General features: G+C 37.6%; 1 protein-coding gene across 19 annotated transcripts in view; it reads right to left on the bottom strand.

The window, feature by feature from the left end:
• Positions 1-16,311, bottom strand: part of TENM3 (teneurin transmembrane protein 3) — a 2,732,592-nt gene that overhangs the window by 1,339,555 nt on the left and 1,376,726 nt on the right. For all 19 annotated transcript variants that reach the window (XM_054683934.2, XM_054683938.2, XM_054683942.2 and 16 more), the window contains exon 6: positions 8,489-8,648. The gene's annotated coding sequence lies outside the window, so the exon portion shown is untranslated. The remainder of the gene's footprint in view (positions 1-8,488; positions 8,649-16,311) is intronic.

Below are 16,311 nucleotides of genomic sequence, written 5' to 3'. Positions count from 1 at the left end.
AGTTCTGCTGAATTTTCTAAGCCCTCGTTCGTTCCTTGGTTTTAAATTCTTAACTGCCTTATCTGTGTTATGTCAACATCAGAACAAATCGGTTAAGAGCTTGCAAGGAATAGGTTAATGGTCCAGGGCTCTCTAGACAATCGAAGGATAAATTGAGGTTTTATACATCAGGGATCAGAATACTGGCTTTGATATCTGACAGAATTCAGACCTCAACTCTGTCACTTAATAGCTTCATATATATATACACATATATATACATATACATATATGCATATATACACATATACATATATACACATATACATATATGCATATATACACATACATATATGCATATATACATATATACATATATGCATATATACATATATATACACACACGTGTACACACACACCTACACACACACACACACACATATATATACACACACACACACATATATTTACCAAGTAAATCTTTCTCAATATCATATTTTTACAATGTTAAAGTTGGGAACAATAATTAATGAATGATGATTTAATGAAATATGCCACATAGTGTCCAGAAGACTCTTTGGTTAAGAGACATTCTCAGTGAAAGCTGGCTACCTTTGCCCTTCCCACTGTAGTGTGAGAACAGTGATTTAGCTATCAAAGCTATTAATATAGCTGATTTCTATTGTTGGAAATGCCCCCATTCTATAATCTCACTTGATTCTCTTGTTAGGACAACCTGCCGTTAATATAGAAAAAGTTGAATCCACTACTTTCAGAATCTTGAGCTTCTTTTCTCTGTTGAGATTTTTAAAAATGCCATTAATATATATATTAAAGAATAAATACCTCGACACTCCACTAAACCCTCAACAGATGATAATGCTTTGTTCCATCAGATTAGCACCAATATTACTTATAGTATATACAAGCAACCAGATAATCTTTAATTTAATTACAATTTTAAAAGACTGAAGTTTTGCTCACACGATTGGTTTCCTATTGGACTCAACATCTTAAAAAGTGATTCCCTTGAATACTAATCTAATGTTAAACTTTGAAATACTAAGTCTTTTAAATATGTGTTCAGAGGAGTTCATGTTTTATAAACCTTTGTCAAATGTTACTCAAACATCTTTTCTTTGTATTTGAGATTTTGCTGGTAAGACCTCTGCTCCATGGCATCATGTGGGGATGTTAGAAACTAGAAATATTCTTTTGAAGACTGATTGTCATAACATCATTGTCTATCCTTCTAAACCACTGTAACAAAAAACAGCACTTAACATGGATGAAGAAAGGGGACCTCACTCTCCTCACTCTTTCTAGATTAACAGGCTGCCTCTCTCCTGCATTGGTTTGCTATACCTAGTACTTTTAGAAGAAAAGAACCAGCCACATGTCTTTTAGTAACCTATCATAGGTTCTCTTTTTGTACCATCTTAAATTAAAATATTATTTAGCACCTACTCTGATCCCGGTTCTCTTTCAGGTGAGGGGGATACAAGATTTATTCAATAAGGTTACTTGTTCTGTGTCTGGAGGTTGAGCAGAGAATAATTTGGGGGCTGGCATACAGTCATGTATTGCTTAATGATGGGAAGGTGTTCTGAGAAACCTGTTCTTAGGTGATTTTGTTGACGTGCCAACTTCATACAGTGTACTTAAACAAACCTTTAATCTGACCATATCATATATCTAACCATACAAAAGTAGGTAGAACTGACTACACACCTAGGCTGTAAAGCACAGCCTATTGCTCCTAGGCTGCAAACCTGTACAGTAGGTTACTCTACTGAACTGTAGGCAATTGTAACACAATGGTAAGGATTTCTGTATTCAACATAGAAAAGGCACACCAGAAAAAAAAAGTATAAAAATGGTTTAAAAAAAAAAGGTATAAAAATGGTATAAAAAACATAGAAAAGGCACACCAGAAAAAAATGGTATAAAAGTGATATACAAATGGTAAAAAAAAAAAAAAAAAAAAAAAAAAAAAAAAAAAAAAAATTGTACGTCTGCGTAAGGCACTTACCAGGAATGGAGCTTACAGTACTGGACGTTGCTGTGGGTGTCAGTGAGTGGTGAGTGAACATGAAGGCTTAGGACATGCCTACACACTACTGTAGACTTTATTAACATTGTACACTTAGGCTACCCTAGATTTATTTAAAGCTTAAAGTAATTGCACTACGATATTACGATGGCTACACTACCACTAGGCAATAGGAATTTTTCAGTTCCATTATAACATTAGAAAACAGCAGTCCACTGTTGACTGAAACATCGTTATGCGGTACATGACTGTATATTAAGCCAGTTTAAGATAATGCGCTAGTCAGATGTAGAATAAGGGGCACCTTGACGGGTATTTCATGATGTAGAATGTTATAGGGCAGGAGACAGTGTGGTTTGCTTCAGGAAGCCTTGTAAAGTTATTTGAGCTTAAAATATTAGTATATGAGTTCCGTGACATTAATAATGATAATTATGCCATTAGATCCTACTTATTAATACTTAATATGCAACAGGTAATGTCAGCCTGGTTTTACAGACATTACTTCCATTAATCTTTACAATCAGACATTAGAACTTCTTATTTTTATTCCTATTTTACAGAAGAGAGGTCAAAAGGTGTAGAGTGTTAATGAACATGCCCGTGATTGTTAGCTAGAATACACCATAGTGACAGAACCACATTTTAAACCCAGGACCTTCTGATCACTGTGCCAAAGAGTCTCCTGTGAGTTTCTTCTAAGACTTGGAGCATTCCTGTGCTGGCCAAGGGGAGTTCCTGAAGACCTGACTGTCATAAAAAATTCAGGCATCCCTACAGGACTAACAGAGGTTATTGGTTGGACTGAAGACTTTGCTGTTTCCTCTCAAACCATGCAGGATAGAACAGCGCTATTTATGAACATCCCTGCTTTGCATGCTGGTCCACATTCGGTCCACTACATCATCTCTTCATCCTCTTTGGGTGGGCAGGGGGAACTACGCTTTGAGTCTTGTGCACTAGTTATGTCTCCCCTGACCTTTTTTTTTTTTTTTTTGCTATCAACTTTTACATGACTCTTTATTAAGAGTTTGGCAACTGGATGTCTCCAACCCAATCACTTCTGTCATCAGATGGCATCATCTGGCCTCACTATGTCTTCATATTCACATTCTTAGTGACCTTTTCCTCCACTCCATCTCAACTATCCTCTTTCAGTGTCACAAAACAGGATGTCCATACCTCAAACTCCACGTTGAAATATAGAATTCAGACAATCTGCTGTCCCTCCCCAAGCTTCCCTCCACCTAGCTTGTTTGCTCACCTATTCTCACTAAGCCTATTATTTGACTCCATCAGGACCTTTACACCAGACACTTCCTGTCTTTCCTTTGTTTTCTATCTTGGTTAATACCCATGGCCTCATTTGTCAATCACAACCTTGTCATCGTCTTGCAGTCTCATATACCTTTGTTCCTTGCACAGCTATTTGGAGAATTCCATTGTGAATTAATACAAAGATCTGAGTTTTCCTGCTCTAGAGCTTCTGGAGAAAATCTTTCAGCACTCTAAATACTTATAGTCATCAACCTTAATAACCTCTCAGTAATGCTGGGCAATCACACTGTATATTTCTCTAATTTCTCTTTTTTGTTGAATGCCATGATTATTTCAAACATTCTTTACTTAGTTCAAGCCTATGACTTCATATTTTCCCATTGTTCTCAAGACTATCTTCCTTCATACAAATACTTCGAAATCCTGCCACCAAACCAATGAAGTCTTTTGGCATTAGTATCTATGCTTTCCTCTTTTCTTTTCTGTGAAATGAAAGTGTTAGCCCTTTTCCTTTTTAGGACTATGCTCTGCACAAAATTGCTGGATCTCATATCAGCATTTCCTCAGGAATTTTAAACTATCATTTTGTATTGGTCTGTTCTCATGTTGCTAATAAAGACATACCTGAGACTGGGTAATTTATAGAGGAAAGTTGTTTAATTGATGCGGAGTTCAGCCTGGCTGGGGAGGCCTCAGAAAACTTACAATCATGGTGGAAGGGGAAGCAAACATGTCCTTCTTCATATGGTGGCACCAAGAAGTACCAAGCAAAAGGGAGAAGAGCCCCTTACACAACCATCAGATCTCCTGAGAACTCACTCACTATCACGAGAACAGCAGCATGGGGGTAACTTCCCCTATGATTCCATTACCTCCCACCAGCTCCCTTTCACAACACGTGGGGATTATGGGAACTACAATTCAAGATGAAACTTGGGTGGGGACACAGCCAAACCATATCACATTTTTAAAAATTGCCTTTTACTTCACAATTTCCCATACACATTCCTATTTATCTCTTCAATTTCACAGCCAACTTTGGAAACAGTTGTATGTGTTTGTCAATTCTATTCTTTATCATCCATAGAACAACCATCTTCAATATGGATTTTGCCCACTCCTCTATCAAAACTCTGTTGCAATGGCTACCAATGATGTTACTGTTGTTTAATTCAAGGGATACTTCATAATCTTCATCTCACCGTGCTTTTAGCACCATATTGAAATGCCCTCTTCTTCCCTTGGCTTCCATGTTGCCGACTCTCCAGGTTTTCCTCCCACTTCTCTGGCTGTTTCTTCTCATTCTCCTCTCCAAGGTGCTCCTTCAAGTCCCTCAGGTTGCTTTCTGTTCAAGATCTTAAAAAATCTCCCTATGTTCTCTCTTTGAGCAATCTCATTCACTATTCTGGCTTCAATTACCATCTAAAAGTCAATGTCTATAAATTAAGATCTTTGGCCCAGATTTATGAGTTCCAAAACTACAAACAGAACTTTTTTCAGGATATATGCATCTTAGGTATTTTGCATCCACTTCAAACTGAACATAAAAACAAGGAATATTACCATGTTTTCTCCATCCAAAAATATGAGAGTCATTGTTGGCCCTTCTCTTCCTCATCTTTAACCCACCCAGTCCATTCTCTTTCTGATCCGGCTGGAACTCATGCACTTGTCTCCAGTTCCTCCTCAGACCCCTACACCTTCACTCTTTTCTTCTTCCTCAACTGGTGTAAAATCTTCCAGATTGGTCTCTCCTATCCTTTCCTTTCTACATCTGTTCTATTCTCCACACATCAACCAGTGTGATGATTTTTTAATAGAAATCTGACCTCATCAGTCTCCTACCTAAATTCCTCTAATGGTTTCTCACTGCACTTGGAGGAAAGATCAAATTTCTTTAATGGTGTCTGCAAGGCCCTGTGTGACCTGTCCTTCATGCATTGCACCAGTATGTTCTCTTCCTGTTTTTTTCTCTGTTTGCAGTCTGTGCTCTAGACATCTGGGTTCCTCTCAGTTCCATGAGAATGCCAGGCAGTTCCTCAGCTCAGGAACTTTGTCCATGTTCTTTCCACTGCCTAAAATACCCACTCCTCCTTACGTTGCTAATTCAAGCTTTAAGTCTGCTCAAATATCACATCCTCTATGTAACCCCCACCCTTACCCTCTATAATGATGGTTGCTTTGCCTGTTACATGTAAACTCAGGTAAAATGTTGGACTTTAGTTTTTTCATCACTCAGAACAAATGGTGATGATAGCACAGTGTAGATGTAAGAAGCTCCATGACCCCCAACACCTGGAAACACGATCCCTGGCATATAAATATGTGTAACCTGAAAGAATGCTGCTTACATTAAACTTCATTAACTGAGGACTAAAATTACTTTTCTTAAGTGTTTCTTTTGTTGCCATCATTCAGATCAATTATAGCTTACAAGTGAAAATTATTACAGTAGCATATTCAAAGTGAGATTTTCATTCTCCTCAGTGACACCACATGTTATGAAAACATTAGTTCTAGAATCGCGCATGTAGGTTTAAAGAATGAAGATTCAAGAGGTGCAGTCTGATGTGTTCTATGCCTTCTACTGAGCAAGGCTGTCAAAACATGAAATGAAATTTAAATGATGACATAAGAGTATGAGAAACTGGTGTCATCTGAACAAGTCAGGTCGCATTCTGAATTGGATGCGCAAACACTCGGATAAGTAAAATGATACCGAATGGCCACACACTTCTCCTTGTTTCATAGCAAATTACCTTGATCCAGAAGACAATAAAATTGTTAGGCGGAAAAGGAGCAGATGCCCTTTTTCATTTAAAAATCCTTCTGTCCCTAGGAAGAAAACGATTGTGTTCCTTCACAAGTTGTTTTATTTCTGCAAAACTACACCGAAAGTGTTTGCAATGAATATTACTCAGGTATGTAATATTGACCTTATTACTTACCCCGGTAATATGGAGCAAATACTCAGATGTTACTCCAAAAACGTTATCATAAAGAATAGAACCCATTGTATCATTAATTATAGTTATTTATTAAAATGACACATTTGATTATAAATGTTGCTACGGCGACATCATCAGACAAAACTCAGGTATACGCCTGAACTTAATTTGGATATTCATAACTTTCAAGGGCTTAAGTTTTTTCTGTGCTAAGGGATGCTATTCTTTAACCTGTTAATGTAATATTTTCTAAGGAAATGAAGATAACATTTAAATGCATCATTTCTCCTACATATTAAATAGTAGTTTAATGATAATTTACTTAAAAATATGCGGAATGACATAAGCATTTAACTAAGAATGTACCATATCATTTTGCTCTGAAAGGAATTTGTTTCTTAATTCTATTTAATTTCTGCAGAACTTAATGAATGCTGTCAATGAAAGAATATGAAGACTGATTTGGGGGTCCAAATACCAAACAAAATTAACTCCTTTCTTAATCATATGTTGTTATTTATTTATCTATTCATTTATTTTTTGAGATGGAGTCTCACTCTGTCGTGCCCAGGCTGGAGTGCAGTGGCACGATCTCGGCTCATTGCAACCTCGGCCTTCTGGGTTCAAGCAATGTTCCTGCCTCAGCCTCCTGAATAGCTGGGATTACAGGCACCCACCACCAAACCCGGGTAAATTTTTTTGTATTTTTAGTAGAGATAGGGTTTCACTACGTTGGCCAGGCTGGTCTCGAACTCCTGACCTCAGGTGACCTGCCTGCCTCGGTCTCCGAAAGTGTTGGGATTACAGGCGTGAGCCACCACACCCGGCCCTGATTATATGTTTCTTTCTAACTTTCAACTACAAACTTTTGTTAAAATATAGTTTCCTATAATACTCTTATTACTCACTTTTCTCCCCCTTCCTTTTTGAAATAATTAGACTACCCAAGTAGTAACTCCAAATTAAATCTATTCCAAGTTGACAGACAGGAGCCGCATCTCAGGATCACGGTGTGTAGCTAGGTCGGCTCAACCCACCAGCAATATTGAAAAATGATATATATCATAGATCTACATGACAGGAGAAAAACTGCACCGTCTTGATTTGCCAAATCATTCATGCTCTTAATTTCATAAGGGTATTTTTAGTTTTTAGTAATTTGGAAAATGTGATAGGTGACAAAGTCAAAAAATAAAGTGTAAAAATATGGTGTAAAATTCTAGCTATATGTAATACCTATAAAATGTATTAAAAAGTTCATTTCCATTCCAATAACACCTGTGACATTTAGACGTTCTATAGAATTTCTGCTTTCAATCTCTGCCAGTATCATATGCTGGTATTTAGTCAGAGACCTTAAAATAGTTGAACACTCAGAGGGTATGTGGTGGAGCAAATAGTAAAATTTTCTGCTCTTCTACTTTTTATAATTCTTGTTTATAAAGTGTCTAATAAAATTATAATTATGTTTAGAAAAACTTAAAATTCCAAGTAAAAAAACTTTAAATGCCCACAGTAAAAAAACGTGAAGCTGCAGTCTTTATAAAACTTTGTAATATATTCATAATCACCACGACCAACAATAGTATAACAATAAAAATTAGATCTACATATCCTATCTTCTGAAATAAACTGCTTTTATGCAGATGAATAGAATTTGCTCATCAACACAGCCAATATCCTTGATTTCCATTTAACAATCTCACTAATATACAACAGATTTTCCTTCACATAGTTCACTACACACTTGTTATAGATTTTTTTCCTGGTGACATTTATCTTTCCTGTTTTATGAACCAAAGCTATTTTACATTTTCTACCTCTTCTGTATAAAATTCCCATTAATAATTACTGGATTTCAAAGACTCCTGTCAGCTGGACACTTGATAACAGCTATTTTTAACTGATGTTAAAAGAAATACGATGGTAAGGTTGAAGACATACAAAATCACCTTCTCTCTCTCTTTCACTGCCACTCTCTGCTTGCGAGTTTCCATTTGTAGCATTGCACACTTACACACACAAAGACAGAGATAGCAAGATGTAATTGATTTACAGAAGTACTATGGCTATAGGCAGGGTGCAGAAAAGGTATAAAGAGAGAAAATAGTTGTTTGACAGTCTTTTAGAAGTGTGTCTGAAAGAATGACAGGAATGGCTAGAATATCAGAAAATAAGCTCTTCCAGAAGACAGAGCTATCAAAGCTGCTGGCCTCACATGGGTACTCACCGCTCCCCAGTCTTCCTAGGAAGCCGCTCCGGAACTCCAGGGTAGGTTGGCTGTCAGCAAACACAGCGGGTTGTGCCTAGGCTTTCTGGCTGGCTCTGCCAAGGCAAAGGATAGTGGCCACCCAGCCTTAGGGTGCTCTTCCGAGGAAGCAGCTCTTCACCTGGAGAGAGAAGGGCATTTTTGACACAGGGGCCAACAAATACCTAACAATTACACTAGGTAATTCACATGAATTGCATTTTATCGGTAATCCTTCTATTTACACATTTATAATTATTTGAGTTTTAAAGTATTTTTATGGAAAAGAGAAAAAAAACTAGATTTGATATAACCATGCATGCGTAGGTATACAATATCCACTCAAGATATAGAAAAAACACTGAAAACTTATGGTTGGCTATAGTTAGGTAGCAGATCCATCAAGACCCTGGTTCTCATCTTGCTGGCATTGGATTTAATTTTGCTAGGATATTCAAGTTATAGCATTCAAGTCATGTGATAATGTATTTGGGCATATCTAGCTTGTTCACTTTGTAATAACACACATTATGGATTCTGGTAGAAACAAAAAATGTTAAATATGTAAGGATTTTTCCTTCTAAAAGGACAGATTATATTATTACTTCCAGAGAGTGTGGGAGAGGGCACAACTGCTGGGAGAAGTCCCTTCCTCACTCCTGGTGTTCCTCTCCACTGTAAGGCTACTCCATTAGTAAAACAGTCCAGGCAACTTCTGCTCCCTCATTTCTTCTGCCATAGGGAAGGAGAAATTATTTGTTTGATTGTGAATTTACGAAAAATTCCTGGGCAATTTTAGGCCAGATTCTTCCTTTCTCTTTCTCTTGGGAGCTGGCCTCTCTTGAGAAAACATTTGCTCTTTGCTGTTTTCCTATATGCCATAAGCTTATTGAGGGTCAGGCGCCATCCAGGATGTGGGGAGGGGAGGGAGTAGTGGCCATGTTGGTTGTGTAAGTTGAATTCAGGGGAATGCTGATGATGGCTCACTCTGGCACTGCAGTCAGGATTCCTGATCCCTGTCTACCTCTCCAACCTCATCTTGTGCACACCACCCTCATGTACACCATCACCCATGGAAGAGTGGCCGTTTCCAATTACTGGAGCATGCTGCACTCTGCTGCATTGGACTCTTTCTGCTGACATCCTCTGCCTGGAATGCTCTTCTCATTAATTTTATTATAAAATTATATGATTTACAATAAATTATAAAATTATATGATTTACAATAAATTATAAAGTTATATTTTTAATAATTTTATATAGTTATAATACATAAATTATATATAATTATATATAAAAGGAGGAAGTTGAACATTATTTGGGCGCATAGTGAGAATTATATTCCAAGACCTTCAAGACTGTCTTAGAGGTGAAATTTCCCTGCCTCTTAGTATGAACCCCCTCCCTCACTGCCATACATCAAATTCCAACAAAATCCAGAGATTGAGAAGTACATGAGACATCTCCTTTCACCTTTTTACTTTCAGCTGCCTCCTTTTTACCTTTCAGCCCCGATTTGAATGCCACCAGCTCAACTAGTCTTCTTAAACACCCTATCTAAATACTAACTCTCCTTCCAGTACTGAATATTGCAATAGTCTGTTCGGTTCCTAATATTTAACACATTCTGCCATTATATTGTGGTTATTTTGTTGGTTTGGCTTCTTCTCCTGGACTCTACACTCCATGAGGGCAGGAATCATGGTTGTTTCATTCACTTACTACATGGTAACTATTCACCCAACATTTCTAGCATAAATAATTGAAAAGGCACTGGGAGATGTGGAATTTTAAAATATATTTAATGTCTCAGATATATTAAGAGGGACATAATTGTTAAAGATCATCATGAAATGTTTTTGACATGAGAGTATAAGAAATGTTGTGTTGAAATGATACTATCTTCACAGATTAAGCAAGAGAATACCCAGAAAACATATGAAATGTTTTGCTGTATCACACAATGTTAGTAGGTAATAAGCAAGCTGGAGATGGAGTATATCATTCACCACCAGTATGTACCTGGAAAACTTTGCATGAAGCAAAACATATTCACAGAAACTATAGTACTCTTTGAGTCTTGTCAATAGATTCCAGCACAAGAGAGAGTCTCCAAAGATACTCCAAATGGCCAAGAGGAAAACTGAACAGACAATTGCAGCATTTTCTTTGGGAGACAGGTGTACAGTGGGTAGAGCCAACACAACCTGTTTTTTACACTACTCAAAAGAATTGAGAAGTAAAATTGTGCATGTGGTTTTCCCCGTGAGCCAGCAAAAGCCATGGTAGCCATCACCGTGATGGTGGCCACAACCTTGAAGACCACGGCTGCAGTGCCCACAGTATTTGACGGCCTCAAAATAGGGACTAAAACCACAATTTGTAACATGTCATAAGATAATAGGTTTTGGCGAATGGCAGTTTACTTTGCAGATGAGTTTTTAGTAATTACATTTACCAAGGAGTGTTTTCTCTGCTTATAATCAATCTGTATCCCCTTGTAAATCCTCTAACTCATAGGAAGAATACAACAGCAAAGAGGGTTTCTGAAAACAAACACAATGTGAAACTCATTATCGAGTAAACTATGACTACATAGGAAAGGAATAGAGCCACATTTGTCCACATTCTGGGCTTTCCAGGGCCACCGGCGTGGGTTGAGCTTTGGACCTTCTTGGATACCAGACTGGCCCTGATCAGAATGAAACATCTGGTTCATCTAGGGAGGAAGCTGTGCAGGAGACGCTGAACAAACTAAAATCAGACTGCACACTGCCCCCAAAGACTAGAATTTAACAAAGGGACCCGCAATGCAGTCTGGTTAAACAAGGAGCCCCAGAGATGTACCATGCACTTCTCAATCTCTGAATTTTGTTGGGATTTGATGTAGGGCAGTGAGGGAGGGGGTTTATACCAAGAGGCAGGGAAATTTCACCTCCAAGACAGTCTTGAAGTTCTTGGAGTATAATTCTCACCATGTGCCCAAATAATGTTCAACTAAACTGTAGACAGACACTTACATTATGAAGGACATTCGTTAAATTACTATAAATTCAGTGCTTTTTGAGAGTAAGTTATTAAACAATTATCAACAGGTGGTGATTATATGTTATATAATAAAAATATACAAAACATAAAATGTAAATATATAAAATAGAAAATAGAAATATATTTTAGTAAATATGTAAATATATTGGTAATATAAATATATCAATAGATGCACTTATAATATTAACATATATATTTATGGATATATATTTTTCATCCTGAAAAAATATAATTATTCCTTAAAACAGTGAGAAATATATCACTGTGCCACTGTACACTTCAATTCCTCATTGTAGTCTTTTTTCTCAAAACATTGGGAAGGTTTTTTTTATACAACAGCTTCGCTACATCAATACAATTATCACCTCCAAATAGATGCAAAGCTCTGTGGTATTCAAAAATACATGACATCTGAACTTGTTTTATATGATGTGTTTCCTTGCGTTATTTTTTCTTGGTTATATGCATGTGTGTACATACACAGAGCACGTTAATGTGCTTCATTTCCAACCAGTGTGTTCCTGGAAGGATTCCTGCCCATAGAGTGACTGTGGAAATGAGATATTTGGGCTTTCATGTCATTCTCTCAGAGTGTGGGTGCATTGCCAGGATGTAATGGAGATTATAGCTCAATAAATGACTCAATAGCCAACCTTCTAGAAATGGTCGTATTTAGCTTTCAGGGTAATGTTAACTTCACTGTGGTATTAGTAATCTCATCAACTTTTTGGTTAGGGATGGATAAATAACTAGCTTTTAGTATGTAAATTACCAACAAAAACGTTTTGCAGAAAATGGGTCAGGTTAGAGATGTAAATGAGGCCTAAAATGTCTCATTAGGTTTTGAATTGCTTTTTTTTTTTTTTTCCCAAGCATTATAAATCTTGTAAGCTTTTGGGGTAATTTTCTTGCTTGAATAAGCTAGTAAGGTCTTTTCCAGTAATAAATGAACTAAAATACTTCTCAAAACTAATTCTGCTTGAAAAGATAGAACAAATTGAATATCAAAGTATAATTTATTTTAGAGTTACTCGATATTTCTGTCTCCTAATATTTTTAGGTAATAAGTTGTAGAGATCCCATGTATAGATTTCATCATGGACGTTGTGTTTGGGTACAGAGAGATATCTTTATCAATGGCTCTCCTTTAAAATCAATTGTATATCTGAAGGATACTTATCAGCTCTTGCAACAAATCATTAACTACAGAATATGAGTCTATCCTTTGTGAAGGAATGGATCTTCTTTGATTTAGCAAAATGTCTCTCTGGTTCTCTTCTGACAAGTCCCATTTGTAACACTCATTACTAATCCTTATTTTCAGAACAAATAAGATGCAAAAACATGGTCTTGCTCACAGCCCTGCTCTTGGGCCAGCTCGCATAGTTAAAGGATAACTGCAGATCCACACCCAAGGTGACACTGCCTTAGATCTTAGGAGATGCTAATAAAACAGCGTCACATCAGAGTGTGACTGTCACTAGGCAGTCTCACACATCTCACTTTTACCACACTGGTTTCTGTTCTACAAACCACTAATTTGCAGCAGCCTAAATTAGCCCCGTGTGACAATGTAGGAAGTGTTTGTTGGTTACTCTCATCTCTCACAGCATCGCCAATGTTTAGGACAGTTTAGCATTTCAGACTCATGACAGGGGGCTGCATTTTTGTCACTCTAAAAGCTGCAAAAGTGAAATAGTAAATATGCGATTACATCAACTACCTATATTTAACTAGCTTACAAAAATCTAAAAGGGAAATCAATCAACTCGTTGTCATCATTTGGTTTGTTTCTGTAGAGAGCCTAATTTAGTACAAACAAATACAGTTCATGATGATAAAACCTCATTAGGATGGCTTTCATTTCAATTGCCAGCAACAACCAGTACCACAATTTGCCACCCCCAGAGAAAGTCAGCTCTTTCCCAAATATCCACTGCAGTATTTGCCTGCTCCTTTAGACATTTATCTTTATTTATTTATTTATTTATTTATTTATTTATTTATTTAGAGATGGATTCTCACTCTTGCTGCCCAGGCTGGAGTGCAATGGTGTGATCTCAGCTCACTGCAACCTCTACTTCCCGGGTTCAAGGGAGTCTCATGTCTCAACCTCCCGAGTAGCTGGGATTAGGGGCACCTACCACAATGCCCGGCTAATTTTTGTATTTTTAGTAGAGACAGGGTTTCACCAAGTTGGCCAGGCTGGTCTCGAACTGCTGACCTCAGGTGATCCACCTGCCTCTGCCTCCCAAAGGGCTGGGATTACAGGCGTGAGCCACCGCGCCCAGCCAGACGTTTATCTTAATACTTTGCTACAGCAAGCTTTCTTATAGATGTTTACAAAACAAAGCCTTTTCTATTTTCTCTAAGCAGTCCACATTACATGAATGTATATATCACATGTTCTTACAGATAGAGTTTGTTTTATTAATTTTATACCTTAAGAAAAAGAGATGAGATTAAATTCTTCACAGATGGATTTCATTTCAATTGCCCTGAGCTGCCTACTGAAGTTTTACAGGTAAATTAAAGACATTCTGACATGTTTTAGCAAAGGGTAAGTGAAGGAGGTGACGCAAATACAGGCAATAGGCAGACCTCGTCTCAGTGGGTTGAAAGAACAGAGCTACTCAGGTGTTATGCTGCTGCTTTATTTCATGTATTTTGATGGAAGATAGTTACTTCAGATAGACAGGGCAGATAATCTGTGAGAGAAATATGAGTCCTGACATGTATTCATGTAGGCTACATTTTGCCATGTCACCTTTTTCTCCTCACTACTAAAGTTCTAGTATTGGCTTCCCTAAATCTTACACAGCTTTTCTTGTCTAGCTTCAGTCCACTGGGTATTCCTTACACTTTCACGTTGGTTATGTCTTCTTGTGGAAGTCTAGTTGGGCTCTTTATTCAAACACTGACCTCCTCCATAAGGCACTGGGAGGCAGGAGGCACATACTACCATCCCTATCCTTTTGGTTGCAATTACTGATTTAGCTCTCTTATAAATGCAGAAAAGACTGTACTATATTTTCCACTTATTTAGAAATAATAATAATAGCTAAAATCCCCTGGACACCCATAAGGGGCCGGATGTTCATTTTATCCTTCAAATATTCCAGAGGCAAGTATAATTATCGGTCCCACTCTCTAAATGAGGATTCTAAGGTTTAGAGAAACCAGGTACCTTGACCAAAAATGTATAGCATGTGGTGGTACCAGAACTTGGAAGCAGACAGAATGACTCTAAAATCAGCACTCTACATATCATCAACACAGAGTCTCTGTTAATCACATGCTTCTTATGCTCATCCTACCTTCTAACACATGTTGTCACCTGCGTTTGAGCATATAAAATCTGGAAGTGTTAGAATTCTGGTGCTCTCCTGAATCCAGACCAATGAGTCCTTACTCCCAGCTCCAAGTTGTTGTGGAGGGGCATTTGTTCTTCCTGATATAAAGACTAATACTAGCTGGAACCCAGTTTAGGTGGCAGTTCATTATGCTCCTGTCATTTATGTGACTAGGTAATGTCTCTGGGAGTATGATTATATTTTTGGGTAAAGTCTCTCGGCATAATGAGTTCAAGAATTCCATTACCAATAATAACACCTCTCATTTGTTGAAGTCCTTATAACATCCAACGTTTTCACAAATATGAACTCATTTTATTCTCAATGTAGCTCTCTAAGGTAGGCAGAACAAATATTATTATCCTATTGTGCCAAATGAGTACAGAGAAAGGATGGAAGAGAAACTGACATTTACTTAGCATTAACTACTTGGGAACATGATTCTAAGTACTTTACTGAATTCTTCCTTTCTGTTCTTATACCTTCCTTATGGTGTATACGTATTTAACCACATTTTACAGAAGACGTAACTGGAGTTCAGAGAGTCTAGTTAGCAGCTTGCGAAAGAGGTGAGATTAGAGATTAGAAGTCACTGAGATCATCATTTTTCCCTTATAACTCAAATTCAGATGGCAACACTTGTTCAGTGATTACACATAGCCTTGTGTTATCAGCTATTTCATGCACAGGTTGGCATCTTGTTTCTCTGGGTAGGTCTTCATTTGGTTAAAAGAAAGAATCATGTTTTATTTTCTTTGAACCACTTAGAACACACACTTTTAAGCTATGCATGAAAGGCCAAGTTAATACAAATACCTAGAATTTGAATGTGGTCTGGAAGTAAGAGGAGGCTTTCCTTGCTTGCGCTTTTATTTGTTAACCCAGCAACTATATGTCTCAAGCAATTGCAGACATGTACTGTGATCTTAGAAATTCCTATTTATTCGTGGGACATTCCTCCTTAGGTGAGATTTCAAGGGCCTGAATTTCAACTCATTATATTGTCCTATATCCCCTGAGACTCAGAGAGTTTAAAGTGATGTGTCTAAAGTTGTGACTAGTAAGTAGCAAAACCAAGGTTAAACCACATCTTTGGAAATCTCTTTTCACTGTACCTCTGTATGAACTAATGTTTGTAACAAACTGCTATTTTTGTTATATATATGAAAGTATAGGCTAGGTGCAGTGGCTCACGCCTGTAATCCCAGCACTTTGGTAGGCTGAGGCAGGCAGATTGCCTGAGCTCAGGAGTTCGAGACCAGCCTGGCCAACATGGTGAAACTTCATCTCTACCCAAAATACAAAAATAAGCCAGGCGTGGTGACAGCACCTGTAATCCCAGCTACTTGGGAGCCTGAAGCAGGAGAATCTCTTGAACCTGGGAGGCAGATGTTGGAGTGAGCC

This window comes from Pan troglodytes, chromosome 3 (genome assembly GCF_028858775.2).
Source record: "Pan troglodytes isolate AG18354 chromosome 3, NHGRI_mPanTro3-v2.0_pri, whole genome shotgun sequence".
NCBI classification, from domain to species: Eukaryota; Metazoa; Chordata; class Mammalia; order Primates; family Hominidae; genus Pan; species Pan troglodytes.
Note: the sequence above shows the minus strand (reverse complement) of the source record. Positions and strands in the feature narration are given on the sequence as shown.